Genomic DNA, 19,183 nt, shown 5'->3' on the forward strand with positions numbered 1-19,183 from the left:
TGTATTTATACAAGTGCCTGATCATCCGGTTAGCATGTTGAAAATGTCCTTGAACACGCCATTAGTATGGGGTCCAAAGGTTATCTACACACAGTGACCCATCTCACCCTCGTGGGCTAAGTGCATTGTTTCTCATAACCTTTGGGGCAAAACACTTCTTCATCCATTTAAACAAGGTTTTTGGGAGGCTTTTCAAGACTGCCCGCTTTGCTCAAATGGTCCAGTTCAAGTCAACGCTAGACGGGGTCTGGCTGTGCTTTTAGTGAGACAGGTTAAAAATGCCCTCTGTCAAGACTGGAATATTAGGGTCATGCTGTACTGGGAAAGTTCTGTCAATGTCCTGTCAACACACACACACACACACACACTTTATTGTCACTGAGGAACCTAATAGTTCCTCATGAGAGATGCAATGTGTACTCGGTAATAATCATCAGTCCAAACAACCAACGTTTCTATTGGAGAAACTCAGGTAGTTCTGTCCCCGTTTCGTTCTGTTTGCTTCTGTTCAAGAAAGATTTGCAACAGGATCTGCATAATGAACACGCCTCCTGGTCTGTAGGTTTGGCCACAACTCTATATCTATGTGGCGGATGGTTCATATAATGTGAACAGGGTAAGCAGTTGAGTGAAAACATGTACTTTAGACTGATTTCACATGTCAGCTATCAGTGTGATTCTCATATAGACATTAACACTGCATGCTAAAGGTGTCAGAGGTTCCTGCATGTGGTTAACATTTGACAGTCCACCGGATTTAAAAATGTACAGTAAAATAACACTAATCATCATCCAATCCCATTAAGTAACGGATGCTATGAATGTATATTAAGAGCTGTCTGTGTTTTCATTCTCAACTGTCCGATATAGATTTGGTAGCTACCCGAATTCCATGTTCCACATGCAATAAAACTATAAGATATTCAAATAAAGACACTGTCATCATCACAAATCGTCATCATGAAAAATTATTATTTACACTGCTGACTAAACTCCACAGTGAAGGAAGTTTCTGTTGAACTTCATCAACGACGTGGAGCCGAGACTTTGTCAAATCCAGCTCCGATTACATCGATTTGCCCAAAGGTCAATACTTCAAAACATGTCATTATGAAACGCCAACCTCGTACCTATATTTGTCATCTTTGGTTGCTGAAAACAATACTTTTTCAATAAATGTTCAAATACCACCACCAACTGGTTCCTTGTTGAGATTTAATGGGGATGAGCATTTGCACTGAGTTGTGTGCAAACATTCAGTAGCTGTATATGATTAACGTTTATTGAAAAAGTTTGGATTTCAGCAAACTAAGAAAGGCATGCAACTGCAGAGATAAAACATTGGTACACGGTGGGAGTTTCATCATTTAAATGTTTTGAAGAATTTACCTTGGGCGAATAGATGTAGTCAGAGCTAGATTCCACAAAGCCTGATCTCGACTCCACACAGTTGGTGAAGATCATCATAAACTTCCTTCACCATGGAGTGGAGTTTAGTCCACTACTACTAAAATGTTTCTTTGTGGTTAATTTCTGTTCAGAGTAAGAGCAGCATTTCAACCACTTCCCCTTTCCACCAGAAGAGGGGGAGAGTGACACACTAACTATGAGAGATTGTGAGTATCGGTTTGCCTGAGTCAATTCAACCATACACACTATATCAGGACTGCAATCCTCGTACATATAGGGTGCTTACCAAATGGCACCCTATTCTCTAAGGGGCACTTGTGAATATTCAACATATCATCTCTTAGCAGTGATTAGAAAAGGCCTCAGGAGAGATGGAGACTAACATACCGCAGAGGAATAACTTCAGGCAGCGTGTCACACACCCACATAGTAGCTCCCCACCAGTGGTGGCTGGTGGGAGGACCTATAGGAGGACAGGCTCATTGGAATGGCATAAATGGAATGTTATCAAACACATAAAACGTATGGAAACCACGTTTGACTCCGTTCCATTAATTCCATTCCATCAATTACAATGAGCATGTCCTCCTATAGGGTCCTCCCACCAGTCTCCACTGATCCCCACAGTACCATGGGGGGCCTATTCAATTTAAAGAAATGTTTTCTTGAGTGCATGAGAACCCCTTTGATTGAAAAGAGCTCCTGTGGATGCATGTCATCCTACGTTACCATGAAAAACCACCCACTGTGATTTGACACTAGATAACCCCCTTCCTCACTATCTGAAATGTCTTGCTTGTCTTGTTACATCACCACACTAGTGTTTGTTTGAAGATGTACCGGATCCTTCCCTTGAAAACACTACATACCCAAGCCAGCAGAAAGAATTTGGAGGAGTGAAAGAGTTCAGAAGTGAAGTGGTTAGCCATAGCAACTCTGATCTCTGTCTCTAAACACACACACACACTTTTTCTCCGTCACACACACACCCAACCCAGGGAACACAGTGGGGAATGCAGCCCCGGTGCCATGGGGACCAGAAGCCCTCCGATGCCTCTCTGCCACGTGCACGCACACCGAGAGGGGCCGTGTGTTCCTCTCCCTGTCCAATTAGCCAGCCACTGTTTACTCCTCTCAGAGTGGTTTACATTACAGCCTGCTGGTCGATGGTCAGGTGAGCTATCCTATCCACAGCTGGCCATATCAACATGGTGACGAGGGCCATTCTGTCAACACAGGCCTGGGATTTACGTAAAGAACAGGTAAGTGTACGAACAGGTAACGCTAAAATGGCAGTTGGCTTTGGGACTAATAGCCTTGGGAGTAAATAAAAGGGAGAAGAGGCATTGATTTGTTATTATAAATGGGCCTACAATTATCATAACACAGTTTCTCACCAGATTATTTTGGCCTTCAAAGGGCAAAGAAAAAGGAGCCAAAGTTCAATGAAAGGGCATAATGGAAATGGGGAATGTTTTCTGTTGTGAATCTCATAGGGATAGATAGACTTGTGTGTACTCTATGCAGACAGAAGGAGAATTAGATATTCTGTGCTTATATAACGCTATTGCTCTGGAAATCAATAAAGTGAAAACATCGCAGAACGGAGTCGTGCTCGAGCTACTTTGATGTAAACAGTGTTGAGACTCTAGCTCTGCTTGACACCAGAGGTTGCAGTGTAAGAATAGAGAAGAAAATCTTCCATCAAAGCGAAAAGCGTAATTGTACTGAACCCTGCTCTTTTGACAACATTCTCCTTCGTATCGTTTGATATAGTCGAGGACTATCAAGATTGCAGAGGCAAAGTCTTTTTGAAGATAAAGACGCGAGACCAAAACATAAGACTTGTTTACCTGGCACAGATGGCGACATCTCCTCACAACAAGCGGAGCTACCTCGCATCCAGAGCGAGGCCAGAGGAGTAGCGTGCTCTGTTCTAGAATCCCCATGAGCAGTACACGCATGCAATTCTCTTTCCAATTCTCATTTCTGATGGGACAGTGGTTCATTTTACCCATCAGGCACGACAATGTCCGAGCATCATTTAGCTGTACCAAATCAAATCAAATTAATTTATATAGCCCTTCGTACATCAGCTGATATCTCAAAGTGCTGTACAGAAACCCAGCCTAAAACCCCAAACAGCAAGCAATGCAGGTGTAGAAGCAAGGTGGCTAGGAAAAACTCCCTAGAAATGCCAAAACCTAGGAAGAAACCTAGAGAGGAACCAGGCTATGTGGGGTGGCCAGTCCTCTTCTGGCTGTGCCGGGTGGAGATTATAACAGAACATGGCCAAGATGTTCAAATGTTCATAAATGACCAGCATGGTCCAATAATAATAAGGCAGAACAGTTGAAACTGGAGCAGCAGCATGGCCAGGTGGACTGGGGACAGCAAGGAGTCATCATGTCAGGTAGTCCTGAGGCATGGTCCTAGGGCTCAGGTCCTCCGAGAGAGAGAAAGAAAGAGAGAATTAGAGAGAGCACACTTAAATTCACACAGGACACCGAATAGGACAGGAGAAGTACTCCAGATATAACAAACTGACCCTAGCCCCCCGACACATAAACTACTGCAGCATAAATACTGGAGGCTGAGACAGGAGGGGTCAGGAGACACTGTGGCCCCATCCGAGGACACCCCCGGACAGGGCCAAACAGGAAGGATATAACCCCACCCACTTTGCCAAAGCACAGCCCCCACACCACTAGAGGGATATCTTCAACCACCAACTTACCATCCTGAGACAAGGCTGGGTATAGCCCACAAAGATCTCCGCCACGGCACAACCCAAGGGGGGGGGGGGGGGGCGCCAACCCAGACAGGACGACCACATCAGTGACTCAACCCACTCAGGTGACGCACCAAACCCAGGGACGGTGTGAGAGAGCCCCAGTAAGCCAGTGACTCAGCCACTGTAATAGGGTTAGAGGCAGAGAATCCCAGTGGAAAGAGGGGAACCATAGGGCCAGAAACAGGAGTTAGTTAGGACATGCAACAGAAAACATTCAAATACGGGAAACCAAAATGAGCATTTTTTTAAATCGGATCATGTCCAAGTAGTCCCTCCCTGTTGTCTGTATCCTTCCGTTTGGTGCCTAATGAATACCACCCAGAGGGACTGTCGACAATGTTTGGCACAACCTGTTTAACATCCTGAATGTCACCTCAAATCAACACCCAATGGATAGACTTCATCCAGTTTGCTGAGTAGAGTATTGGAAGCTATTTTGTAGATGACATCGCCAAAGTCGAGGATCGGTAGGATAGTCAGTTTTACGAGGGTAAGTTTGGCGGCGTGAGTGAAGGAGGCTTTGTTGCGAAATAGAAAGCCGAATCTAGATTTGATTTTAGATTGGAGATGTTTAATATGAGTCTGGAAGGAGAGTTTACAGTCTAACCAGACACCTAGGTATTTATAGTTGTCCACATATTCTAGGTCGGAACCGTCCAGGGTGGTGATGCTAGTCGGGCGGGAGCGGGCAACGAATGGTTGAAAAGCAAACATTTGTTTTTACTAGCATTTAAGAGCAGTTGGAGGCCACGGAAGGAGTGTTGTACGGCATTGAAGCTCGTTTGGAGTCTAATTAGCACAGTGTCCAAGGAAGGGCCAGAAGTTTACAGAATGGTGTCGTCTGCGTAGAGGTGGATCAGGGAATCGCCCGCAGCAAGAGCGACATCATTGATATATACAGAGAAAAGAGTCGGCCCGAGAATTGAACCCTGTGGTACCCCCATAGAGACTGCCAGAGGTCCGGACAACATGCCCTCCGATTTGACACACTGAACTCTGTCTGCAAAGTAGTTGGTGAACCAGGCAAGGCAGTCATTAGAAAAACCAAGGCTATTGAGTCTGCCGATAAGAATACGGTGATTGACAGAGTCGAAAGCCTCGGCCAGGTCAATGAAGACGGCTGCACAGTACTGTCTTTTATCGATGGCGGTTATGATATCATTTAGTACCTTGAGCGTGGCTGAGGTGCATCCGTGACCGGCTCGGAAACCGGATTGCACAGCGGAGAAGGTACGGTGGGATTCGAAATGGTCAGTGATTTGTTTATTAACTTGGCTTTTGAAGACTTTAGAAAGACAGGGCAGGGTGGATATAGGTTTGTTACAGTTTGGGTCTAGGGTATCACCCCCTTTGAAGAGGGGGATGACCGTGGCAGCTTTCCAATCTTTAGGGAGCTCGGACGATACGAAAGAGAGGTTGAACAGGCTGGTAATAGGAGTTGCAACAATGGCGGCGGATAGTTTTAGAAAGAGAGGGTCCAGATTGTCTAGCCCAGCTGATTTGCACGGGTCCAGGTTTTGCAGCTCTTTCAGAACATCTGCTGTCTGGATTTGGGTGAAGGAGAAGCTGGGGAGGCTTGGGCGAGTAGCTGCGGGGGGGGCGGAGCTGTTGGCCGGGGTTGGAGTAGCCAGAAGGAAGGCATGGCCAGCCGCTGAAAAATGCTTGTTGAAATCTTCGATTATCATGGATTTATCAGTGGTGACCGTGTTACCTAGCCTCAGTGCAGTGGGTAGCTGGGAGGAGGTGCTCTTGTTCTCCATGGACTTTACAGTCCCAAAACGTTTTGGAGTTAGAGCTACAGGATGTGAATTTCTGCTTGAAAAAGCTAGCCTTTGCTTTCCTGACTGACTGCATGTATTGGTTTCTGACTTCTCTGAACAATTGCATATCGCGGGGACTATTCAATGCTATTGCAGTCCGCCACAGGATGTTTTTGTGCTGGTCAAGGGCAGTCAGGTCTGGAGTGAACCAAGGGCTATATCTGTTCTTATTTTTGCATTTTTTTTAACGGGGCATGCTTATCTAAGATGGTGAGGAAATTACTTTTAAAGAATGACCAGGCATCCATCCTCTACTGACGGGATGAGGTCAATATCCTTCCAGGGTACCCGGGCCAGGTCGATTAGAAAGGCCTGCTCGCAGAAGTGTTTTAGGGAGCGTTTGACAGTGATGAGGGGTGGTCAACGGACCCATAGCAGATACAGGCAATGAGGCAGTGATTGCTGAGATCCTGATTGAAAACAGCAGAGGTGTATTTGGAGGGCAAGTTGGTCAGGATAATGTATATGAGGGTGCCCATGTTTACGCATTTAGGATTGGGTTCCTTGATGATTTGTGTGAGATTGAGGGCATCTAGCTTAGATTGTAGGACTGCCGGGTGTTAAGCATATCCCAGTTAAGGTCACCTAACAGAACGAACTCTAAAGCTAGATGGGGGGCGATCAATTCACAAATGGTGTCCAGGGCACAGCTGAGAGCAGAGGGGGGTCGATAGCAGGCGGCAACAGTGATAGACTTATTTCTGGAGAGGTTAATTTTTTTAATTAGAAGTTCAAACTGTTTGGGTATAGACCTGGAAACTATGACAGAACTTTGCAGGCTATCTCTGCAGTAGATTGCAACTCCTCCCCCTTTGTCAGTTCTATCTTGACTGAAAATGTTGTAGATGGGTATGGAAATCTCAGAATTGTTGGTGGCCTTCCTGAGCCAGGATTCAGACACGGCAAGGACATCAGGGTTGGCGGAGTGTACTAAAGCACTGAGTAAAACAAACATTGGGAAGAGGCTTCTGATGTTGACATGCATGAAACCAAGGCTTTTTCGATCACAGAAGTCAACAAATGAGGGTGCCTGGGGACACGCAGGGCCTGGGTTCACCTCCACACCACCCGAGGAACAGAGGAGGAGTAGGATAAGGGTACAGCTAAAGGCTATCAAAACTGGTCACCTAGAGCGTTGGGGACAAGAATAAAAGGAGCCGATTTCTGTGCGTGGTAGAATAGATTCAGGGCATAATGTGCAGACAGGGGTATGGTGAATGCGGGTACAGTGGAGGTAAGTCCAGGCACTGAGTGATGATAAGAGAGGTTCTATCTCTAGATAAGCTGGTTATAATGGGTGAGGTCACCACATGTGTAGGAGGTGGGACAAAGGAGGTATCAGGGGTATGATGAGTGGAACTAGGGGCTCCATTGTGAACTAAATCAATGATAACTAACCTAAACAACAGTATACAAGGCATATTGACATATGAGAGAGACATACAGCGAGGCATAAAGTAATCACAGGTGTTGATTGGGAGAGCTAGCTAAGGCAACAACGGGTGAGACAACAACAGCTAATCAGCACAAACAACAACAGGTAAAATGGCGATGACAGGGCGGAGAGGGTCGGCTAACTACACACAGAGCCTGAGTTCGCGACTGGGGCCGGTTGAAGGCACAGTGGATGGAGTCGTGTCGTGGAGTTGCGGCGGGGCGCCGTGTCGACAAAGGATCCAAGTCAGATGGCAAAAGAGGTATTGTAGTTGTAGTAATTTAGTTTTCTAGCCGGGAGATGCACCTGGCTCACGGCTAACTGGTGCTAACTTCGGGGTAGGGGCGTTAGCCACTATAGCCACTCGGTATCAGCGGTGATCCGGTGCCAATTTCCAGAGCTTACAGCAAGAATCCAGTGGAGTAGTGTGTTCTAGACTTGTTTGGGTGGAGACCGGGTGAACAACTGAGTAGGCCGGGAGGTGAGCCTCAGGGATAGCTTCAGTACTGGGTAACTCGATGGGTGCTAGCTAGCTGTGAAGATCAGGAGTAATGGTCCAGGGATTACGGCAGGAATCCGGCGTTGTAGTGGGGAGACAGTCCGTTACTGGTAGGCTGGCGAGTATTATCCAGTCAAAAAAAAAGGGCTGTGCAGAAGGTAAAGGCCGCTAGCAGTGGCTAACAATGACTAAATAGCTTATAGCTAATTAGCTGGTTAGCTTCTGATGGCTAGGTGGTTCTTGCTATAATAAAAAATAATAGCGGTTCCGTATCACATTGAGTGAGGCAGGTTACCGGAAGGTATAATTGAACTAAAATGGAGAAGAGATTGAAAATAAAATTGAAATATATACAAAAAGACGAAAAATACAAAAGTACACGAGAGGATGAAAAAAACATGTCTGCACTGCTACGCCATCTTGGAATCCAATGGAGGAGTACCTGGGCTATCAAATCGGGCCGGGAAATGTGAAGCCTCAAGAATAAAAATCACTGCCATTAGGGAATGGCCGGTGCCTCGAACCAAGAGGCAGGTGAAGTCGTTCCTGGAGTTAGCAGGCTACTACAGTTGATTTGTACCTAACAAGCTTGCAATAGCTTCTCCCCTCACAGACCCAATGAAGGCACGACTACCCCAGACGGATGGACGGAGGACACACAAGTGGCGTTCCAGGCCTTGAAGGTCCATCTATGTTCGCACCCGGTACTCGTCAACCCTGACTTCTCAAAACACCTCCTGGTCCGGACAGACGCGTTTGACACAGGGGTAGGGGCCGTCTTGTCCCAAGAGCAGTAAGGCAAGGAGCACCCAATCATGTATGTCAGCAGGAAGCTCCTCCCGAGGGAAAAGAAGTACTCGATTGTCGAGAAGGAGTGCCTCGACGTGAAGTGGGCACTGGACACTGTCAAATATTACCTCCTCGGGAGGAAGTTCACCCTGATCACTGACCATGCCCCCCTTGTGTGGATGGCAAGAGGTAATGACACGAATGAACGTGTCACCTGGTGATTCCTGTCCTTACAGCTATTCTCTTTCTCTGTCATCCACAGATCGGGGCTCCAGCATGGCAATGCGAACGCCCTCTCCAGGAGGGATGCAAACTTAGCCCTGAACACGCCTCCCTCCTGTAGGGCAAAGGGGGGGAGGGGGGTATCCCGAGAGGTCTACCCCGGGGTGTACTCCCTCTGCTGGGAGTACACGGGCTGGGCACCCCAACACCGATGGCTCCAATTAGAGTTAATTAGGGGAACGTGCCAACCAGCCAGAGAGGCCACATAAAAGGAGCACTGTGGCACACCAAGGGGGAGAACCGAGAGACCGATACAGAGCAGAAGCTGAGAAGGACCAAGCCAAACCTACGTGATTTCGTTGTTCTGTTTATTTTATTGCCTAGTAAAGTTGTGTTTGTTGACTAGAACCTCCCTGTTTCTGTGTTCATCTCCGCACGCTCAACCCAACACCCCACGGTTTACCTCACAGTTCTTACACAAAAGGGCATTATCATCATTTTCACAATTTCTGAGTGTTATTTTAACCTCATAGTGTGGGAATATATATATATTTTTCAAACAAGAAAAATCCAGTTTTGACTGCATTGCCCCTTTAAGATTGACGCAATTGAGATAACGATAATCAATTGTTTGACTAGTGACAATATAGTGCATTAGCTCTAGTATAGTTCTATGATTGTGTTATTATATTGGAGTTTCTTATCTACGGTGACTGACATGTCAACACCACAGCGTGCCTGCCTTGCAACGTGTTATGATTCATTTCTGCAGCAGCTGGGCACACATGGCATAATTCAGGTTAAATGCCAGGCTGAAGGATGCCCATCATGCCAGTAGGCCAACACCAGTAGTGTCCACACTGTCCACACACTAAAACACAGACAAAGTAGACTAAACACTGTGTCCACAATAACACAAGCACACCAACACAGTAACACTCCCATGAGTGCAAGTAGGGCAACACCAGTATACACAGTGTTCACACAGACACTACCACTAACATCACTAATAGTTACACTAACACTAACCTACTTACACAGTAACACACTGGAACACAGAAGAACAGAATCCACTGCAGTTTACTGGGTTGATATTGGATGGGTTGACAGCTGTCCAGTGTGTATGACTCTCTGCAATTCCGGGTCATAAACATATGAAAATGGGAGCAAGACATCATTCAAATCCGTTTTTAGATTGGAAAAAAAAAAACGTTATCTTGTGCAAGGAAATATGCATTTTTAAATGAAAGGATTTCCATCTGTTGTCCTTGGATACAGACCAAATTGTCATATACTCAAACCTTCTATGAGAGAATCATATCCAAATCCCTGTTTATAAGTCAAGCTGTAGCATACCACGTGTACCTCCATCTGCTAATGCACTGAACGATTCTGTCTTTTCTGTTGTCTCTCAAACGGTTTTGATCCATGCGATACAGATCACTGGAGGTTGGTGGCACCTTCATTTGGGAGAACTGGCTCGTGGTGATGACTGGAGAAGAATCAGGGGAATGGTCTCATACTGTACATGAAACACATGGTTTACAGGTTTTTTTCTGGCCATTATCATGAGCCGCTCTCCTCTCAGCAGCCTCCGCTGATACAGGTATGTGATTTAATATAAATAATGAAGAAGCTTATTGCGTGATTGTGCAGAATGCACATGGCAATGACTGAGGCTTTCTCGATTGCACCAATAAACAGCAAGCCTCATGGTTACAAAACTTCTAGATCATCTTGCCTCAACAATTCCTAGTTCCAAGAAAAATTGGCCAAACTATGAAGAATCTACAGTAATGTATGTCTGTGGCTTTCTGCTCCTTCAAATTAAAGACCCAACCGCCATCCTCATCTTGTGGGCAGATGAGTCAATAGTCCTGCCGGTGCTGGCTTGAATGGGGACATGTGGTCAATGTATACACAGAGTACACAGAGAATAGGCCTGCAGATGGATCTCATTAGGGAAGACCCCCACACCTTTCCCATGCACCACTTCTTCGGCCATTTCCTCCTCGTTAAAGGGGGAGGCGGTTAAGTAACCTATGTTGCTGTGTTTATGTAACGCCTGGCAACCCAGCCCTCCTCCCCCACCCTCACATTCTAGGTTGTCTTGAGAGCATATTCTTCCGGTATTGTTGTATTGATACACCAGTCTCCGCCTGAGTGCTCTACAGCACAGCACAGCACAGCACAGCACAGAGAGAGAAGAGAGAGAGAGAGAGAGAGAGAGAGAGAGAGAGAGAGAGAGAGAGATTCTCAAACTCTGAGTACTCCAATGGTTGCATAATTGTGTTCCAGCCCAGCACCAATGCACATGATTCAATTAATCAAAGGTTTGAATATTAATTGAGTAGTAGAATCGGGCGTGATATTACTGGTATATTGCTGGGTGGCAGGTAGCCTAGCTGTTGGGCCAGTAACCGAAGAGTAGCTGGTTTGAATCCCTGAGCCGACTAGGTGAAAAATCTGTCAATGTGCCCCTGAGCAAAGCACTTAACCCTAATTGCTTCTGTAAATCGCTCTGGATAAGTGTCTACTAAAATGTAAATGTAACTAAAAAGGTGCAACTCTGGGGACACAGCAAGGCTGGAATTGAAATGATCTGCATTAGATGGTAATGATGTGTTCATACGTTGTCGGTGCAGCATTTGAGGGAATAACCTATTGGTTGGGTTACCCCTTTGCTGTGATGTGTGTTTTATATGGTGTGTCTTATCTTATCTGGCAGGCTACACTCTAGGCAGTCTCTTCTGCTGATGTGTGTGGGTCTGGTAGTGGTACTCTCTCTATCCTACTCTTTTCCTTTAGGCAGGGTTAATATCTGCCTGGCGCCCAAACAAAATCCTTGTCTTTACCTCTCTCCAACAATACCGCTACATTGTTAGTCAAGTGTTGATAGTCACTAGTCTATTTCTGTACTACAATAGAGTCGACAGTATTAGACTGGGTATCTGTATAGCACTTTGTGACAACTGCTAATGTAAAAAGTGCTTTATAAAATACATTTGATTGGTTGAGTATACTGCTCTCCAGCGAGTGTTCAATTTGGAACCCTCAAAAAAAAAATTCAGGTCTGTTGACCGCAAACTTGAACTTGAAAATTCTGTGCAACTTCCAGCACATGTTTATTGTGAACAGTGAGGGTGTACCTGCTTTAAGTTCAAGTTTCAAGTCCAAGTAGGTTCCTGTGGCTAGTAAAGTAAAGAAAAACGTTGACAGTGTTAACCAACAGGGAAAACTCTATAAAGTTGAGTGAAGTTCAATCTCGTGCTTCTCTTAGTGGTCTGATTAGTTCTTCTGTGCAGATCTGCTTGGCAGTCTCAGGCTACTGTGCGCCCATTGGAAGCAACTACCTGTTATGTACCCAGAACACGGACATCGTCTGTTCCTTTTGACACTGGGTTTGTGGAAACACAGGCACATTAAGCCTTCCGACTGTCTGCAATCCCAGACTAAAAAACGCACAATGCATTTGGAAAGAGAGACGGCACGAGCCAGCAAGGCGCCTAGAACCCAAATCTGGTTAAATAAATATTCCCACCGGACCAATGAGAACCAATCTAAATATTGATTTATCATTTCGGTTGTTGTCTCCTGTTCCAAATATGTACCGGACCGGGCGCAGTGTCAATGCAAATCGCCCTCCTCAAAGTCACATATCAAAAGTTGACATGAGACAATATTGGTTTGGGTATGAGATTAATCCACGGCTTTAGGGAGACGGTATAACAAACATCAGTCGTGAGTCCTCGTTTGATCCATGGAAAGAGTGAACAGCTGAGAGAACAGCTGACGGTCTGTTTCTCAAGCCTTTGTCTCAACTGTTGTTGTTTTTTTATTATCTCACGTGCTGACCGAGAATAAGTATGCATAAGCATTGTACAGCAAAAGTAACATTTTAAAAATCAATAAATGTGTTATTCCAAAAGGTGTTATTATAAAATACACTGCTCAAAAAAATAAAGGGAACACTTATACAACACAATGTAACTCCAAGTCAATCACACTTCTGTGAAATCAAACTGTCCACTTAGGAAGCAACACTGATTGACAATACATTTCACATGCTGTTGTGCAAATGGAATAGACAACAGGTGGAAATTATAGGCAATTAGCAAGACACCCCCAATAAAGGAGTGGTTCTACAGGTTGGGACCACAGACCACTTCTCAGTTCCTATGCTTCCTGGCTGATGTTTTGGTCACTTTTGAATGCTGGCGGTGCTTTCACTCTAGTGAAAGTCTACAACCCACACAAGTGGCTCAGGTAGTGCAGTTCATCCAGGATGGCACATCAATGCGAGATGTGGCAAGAAGGTTTGCTGTGTCTGTCAGCGTAGTGCCCAGAGCATGGAGGCGCTACCAGGAGACAGGACAGTACATCAGGAGACGTGGAGGAGGCCGTAGGAGGGCAACAACCCAGCAGCAGGACCGCTACTTCCGCCTTTGTATAAGGAGGAGCAGGAGGAGCACTGCCAGAGCCCAGCAGGCCACAAATGTGCATGTGTCTGCTCAAACGGTCAGAAACAGACTCCATGAGGGTAGTATGAGGGCCCGACGTCCACAGGTGGGGGTTGTGCTTACAGCCCAACACCGTGCAGGATGTTTGGCATTTGCCAGAGAACACCAAGATTGGAAAATTCGCCACTCTTCGCAGATGAAAGCAGGTTCACACTGAGCACATGTGACAGTCTGGAGACGCCGTGGAGAACGTTCTGCTGCCTGCAACATCCTCCAGCATGACTGGTTTGGCTGTGGGTCAGTCATGGTGTGGGGTGGCATTTCTTTCCTCCATGTGCTCGCCAGAGGTAGCCTGACTGCCATTAGGTACCGAGATGAGATCCTCAGACCCCTTGTGAGACCATATGCTGGTGTGGTTGGCCCTGTGTTCCTCCTAATTCAAGACAATGCTAGACCTCATGTGGCTGGAGTGTTTCAGCAGTTCCTGCAAGAGGAAGGCATTGATGCTATGGACTGGCCGCCCGTTCCCCAGACCTGAATCCAATTGAGCACATCTGGGACATCATGTCTCGCTCCATCCACCAATGCCACATTGCACCACAGACTGTCCAGGAGTTGGCGGATGCATTAGTCCAGGTCTGGGAGGAGATCCCTCAGGAGACCATCTGCCACCTCATCAGGAGCATGTCCAGGCGTTGTAGGGAGGTCATACAGGCACGTGGAGGCCACACACACTACTGAGCCTCGTTTTGACTTGTTTTAAGGACATTACATCAAAGTTGGATCAGCCTGTAGTGTGGTTTTCCACTTTAATTTTGAGTGTGACTCCAAATCCAGACCTCCATGGGTTGATACATTTGATTTCCATTGATAATTTTGGTGTGATTTTGTTGTCAGCACATTCAACTATGTAAAGAAAAAAGTATTTAATAAGAATATTTCATTCATTCAGATCTAGGATGTGTTATTTTAATGTTCCCTTTATTTGTTTGAGCAGTGTAATATTGATGGCTGAGCACAGACTGGATTCAAACAGACATCATAGATGGATGTTGATAATACTAGAACTAAGGGTTGAGTAGCTATCGCTTCAGCTTGTTTATTCATTAACTGTAGCACAGTACCGGGCATTGTACTGGAAGTTAAAACGCAGGCACACATTCAGGAAAATGAAGGACTGCTTAATCCTGCATTAGTTGAAGCCTGACATGGATAGATACATTGGGTGTTTTTCAAGTGGCACCCTATTCCCTGTGTAGTGCACTACTTTTGACCAGGGCCCATAGGGAATAGGATGCCATTTAGGACCATCAATGTCCTGAAAGGACTCAAAGCAACAAGCCCCAGTTGATTTGAACGAATAAGGACATGCAGTGCCATTGGGAACATTCAGCCTGCAGGTTGGGCGACAGCTAAGGACAGCTAAAGGAGAACTGGGGGGGGTTTCTGGTTATTGGGTCACAATGACCGTCTTCAAAAAACATTTGAGGCACAATCAATCAATCAGCACCCCACTGCTCTTTCCCAAAATAGTTTGAAGGAATCAGATTGAATTAGAGAAAGGCCTCGGATAGGAGGGCATACTCAAAAGAGAACTCAGCAGTGCTCGCTATTGAGTTTTATTGACAGTTGATGTTCAGCTCAGCAGTCCAATGTGACTGATGCTTTAGAACATGCACAGTGATGGTGGGTGGATAGGGGTGTGCGAGTACATGTGTACATGTAACAGGGTGTATTCCGTTCTGCCCCGAGCAGAAATCGAACCAGCAACCTTCTGCACAACAACACACTACTCAAAGCCAATTGCTTAGCCAAGAGAGCAAGATACCTGTTCATCACTTTTTGAGCGACAGTTGGCTTTCGAGCACGGGGAAGGTGGCTTTAGATCACATGAACACATGCACTACCAGCTCATACCTACCTACCACACCCCTCATGACTTGTTCTTTCTACGTGAGAGTCATGAACATAATTAATGTTGTATGTTTACTAACCCTAAAACCAGAGGTCAACAGGTGTCAACCACAGGAGGTTGGTGGCACCTTATTTGGAGAGGATGGAATCATGGTAATGGCTGGAGCTGAATTAGTGAAATGGTATCAAATACATCAAACAAAAATGAAACAAATAAAAACATGTGGTTTCAGCCACCTGACTGGCGCAGTGATCGAAGGCATTGCATCGCAGTGCTGGCTGTACCACTAGAGTTTCTGGGTTCAAGAACCAGGATTTGTCGCGACCCGGAGACCAATGGGGCAGTGGACAATTGGCCCAGCGTCGTCTGGGTTAGGGGAGGGTTTGGCCCGGCAGGGATTTCCCTGTCTCATCGTGTTCTAGCGACTCCTGTGGCAGGCTGGGCGCTGACACGGTCCCAGGTGCATGGTGTTTCCTCCAACACATTGGTGCGGCTGGCTTCTGGGTTAAGTGGGCATTGTGTTGTGTCAAGAAGCAGTGCGGCTTGGTTGCGTTGTGTTTCGGAGGACACACGGCTCTCGACCTCTTCGCCTCTCCCGAGTCCATACGGGAGTTGCAGCGATGAGACAAGACTGTAACTACCAATTGGATACCACGAAATTAGGGAGAAAAAGGGGTAAAAGTATGATGCCATTCCATTCGCTCTGTTCCTAGCAATTTTATGAGCCGTCCTCTCCTCAACAGCCTCCACTGTGGTCAACCCACACATGCTGATGGCCTTTCACCCTGGAGGAGGGGTGGGGTGGATGATTGGTATGGACCTGTTTCAATACTCCATACACTCAATCTCCCTTGCATGCCATTGAGGACAGGTGGTAGAAGGGGAACAGGTGCAGCTACTGTAGATGGGCACGGTAGAGTGGTGGCAGAGGCTTTTGTCTGACTCTTGGGCTGATGACAGATGTGCAGTGTTTTGGCACAAGAGAAGGGCAGGACAGACGCACTATGAACCTCACCTCAGACTCACCCCTGACTTAAACACAGGTTAGTCCCGCAGGGATTACAAACAAGCAGTACTATTACAACTGCCTAAAACTGTAGACATCATTAAGACGCCATTAGGCAGCGATAACATGAATGTGGATGGAAGGTGATGAACTGCACAATGTGCCTCAGGTTCTGTATCTCGGCCCAACCTTGGCATTGTAACCTCCTCTTAATGAAGGTTAGTCCCATGAAGCTCAGCTGGTAGAGCATGGCGCTTGCAGCGCCATGGGTTGTGGGTTTGATTCCCATGGGGGACCGGTATGTAAAATGGATGAAAATGTATCCGCCCACTACTGACTCAAATGTAAATGAGCCGTCAACTGGCTGGAGGTAGAAATTGCCCCTAACCACATGTCTAAAAAGCCCTCTAATGGAGATCACTGCTCTCACTGCAGCACAACAACCAGGCAATTACATGCAATTCTGGTAATAACATGATGTGATGGCACAGCACGAGCAGCAAATATACAGAACAAATAAATGATACTCATTTGCAAAACCATGCTGCTTTCAAAGGTCAAGTAAGGGAGGAGGACGTGAAGCACAAGGGTTATTCACTAGTCCATTTTCAGAGTGATGCCTCGGTCAGCTATGCTCTGCACATAGAAACAGTGCTGTTTACCCTGCCTCTGCTCTCTGTTCAATCATAATTTGAGCTAATGAAGGGATTGTGCTCCAGGTTAACACAAGCGCTCTCTCTCTGGCCAGATGGGTTTGTGTTTCACTCTGCCAATCCACTTGCCCGTTTAAGGAGCTGGCTTGGGTCTCCTGGCATCGCCATGGAGACTGGCGAGAGAGGTGAGATGAAAGGATAAAGGAGGGAGAGTGGGGTCAGTAGTGCCAAATGTTGTGTCAAAGCCTGTATCAAAACACACATTGACTTGGACACTATGAGCACAACCAGGACCGTGATGTGAACACTTTTCAAATCAAATCAAATGTTATTTGTCACATGCGCCGAATACAACAGGTGTACGTAGGTAGACCTTACAGTGAAATACTGAATAAAACAGGTGTAGGTAGACCTTACAGTGAAATGCTGAATACAACAGGTGTAGGTAGACCTTACAGTGAAATGCTGAATACAACAGGTGTAGGTAGACCTTACAGTGAAATGCTGAATACAACAGGTGTAGGTAGACCTTACAGTGAAATGCTGAATACAACAGGTGTAGGTAGACCTTACAGTGAAATGATGAATACAACAGGTGTAGGTAGACCTTACAGTGAAATGCTGAATACAACAGGTGTAGGTAGACCTTACAGTGAAATGCTGAATACAACAGGTGTAGGTAGACCTTACAGTGAAATGATGAATACAACAGGTGTAGGTAGACCTAACAGTGAAATGCTGAATACAACAGGTGTAGGTAGACCTTACAGTGAAATGCCGAATACAACAGGTGTAGGTAGACCTTACAGTGAAATGCTGAATACAACAGGTGTAGGTAGACCTTACAGTGAAATGCTGAATACAACAGGTGTAGGTAGACCTTACAGTGAAATGCTGAATACAACAGGTGTAGGTAGACCTTACAGTGAAATGCTGAATACAACAGGTGTAGGTAGACCTTACAGTGAAATGCTGAATACAACAGGTGTAGGTAGACCTTACAGTGAAATGCTGAATACAGCAGGTGTAGGTAGACCTTACAGTGAAATGATGAATACAACAGGTGTAGGTAGACCTTACAGTGAAATGCTGAATACAACAGGTGTAGGTAGACCTTGCAGTGAAATGCTGAATACAACAGGTGTAGGTAGACCAACAGGGGAAATGCTGAATACAACAGGTGTAGGTAGACCTTACAGTGAAATGCTGAATACAACAGGTGTAGGTAGACCTTACAGTGAAATGCTGAATACAACAGGTGTAGGTAGACCTTACAGTGAAATGCTGAATACAACAGGTGTAGGTAGACCTTACAGTGAAATGCTGAATACAACAGGTGTAGGTAGACCTTACAGTGAAATGCTGAATACAACAGGTGTAGGTAGACCTTACAGTGAAATGCTGAATACAACAGGTGTAGGTAGACCTTACAGTGAAATGCTGAATACAACAGGTGTAGGTAGACCTTACAGTGAAATGCTGAATACAACAGGTGTAGGTAGACCTTACAGTGAAATGCTGAATACAACAGGTGTAGGTAGACCTTACAGTGAAATGCTGAATACAACAGGTGTAGGTAGACCTTACAGTGAAATGCTGAATACAACAGGTGTAGGTAGACCTTACAGTGAAATGCTGAATACAACAGGTGTAGGTAGACCTTACAGTGAAATGCTGAATACAACAGGTGTAGGTAGACCTTACAGTGAAATGCTGAATACAACAGGTGTAGGTAGACCTTGCAGTGAAATGCTTGCTGACAATCCCCTAAACCAACAATGCAGTTTTAAGAAAAAGAGTGATAAGTATTTACTCAAATAAACTGAAGTAAAAAATAAATAATATAAAAGAATGAGAAAAATAGAAACTGAAGAGCTGCAGTAAAATAACAATAGTGAGGCTGTATACAGGGGGTACCGGTACAGAGACAATGTGCAGGGGCACCGGTTAGACAAGGTCATTGAGGTAATATGTACGTGTAGGTAGAGGTAAAGTGACTATGCATGGATAATAAACAGAGAGTAGCAGCAGTGTAAAAATGGGGGGTGTGGTGGGGACAATGCAAATAGTCAGGGTAGCCATTTGATTAGCTGTTCAGGAGCCTTATGGTTTGGGGGTAGAAGCTGTTAAGAAGCCTTTTGGACCTCGACTTGGCGCTCCGGCACCGCTTGCCGTGTGGT

The sequence above is a fragment of the Oncorhynchus mykiss genome, chromosome 17, assembly GCF_013265735.2.
Source record: "Oncorhynchus mykiss isolate Arlee chromosome 17, USDA_OmykA_1.1, whole genome shotgun sequence".
Lineage (NCBI taxonomy): Eukaryota > Metazoa > Chordata > Actinopteri > Salmoniformes > Salmonidae > Oncorhynchus > Oncorhynchus mykiss.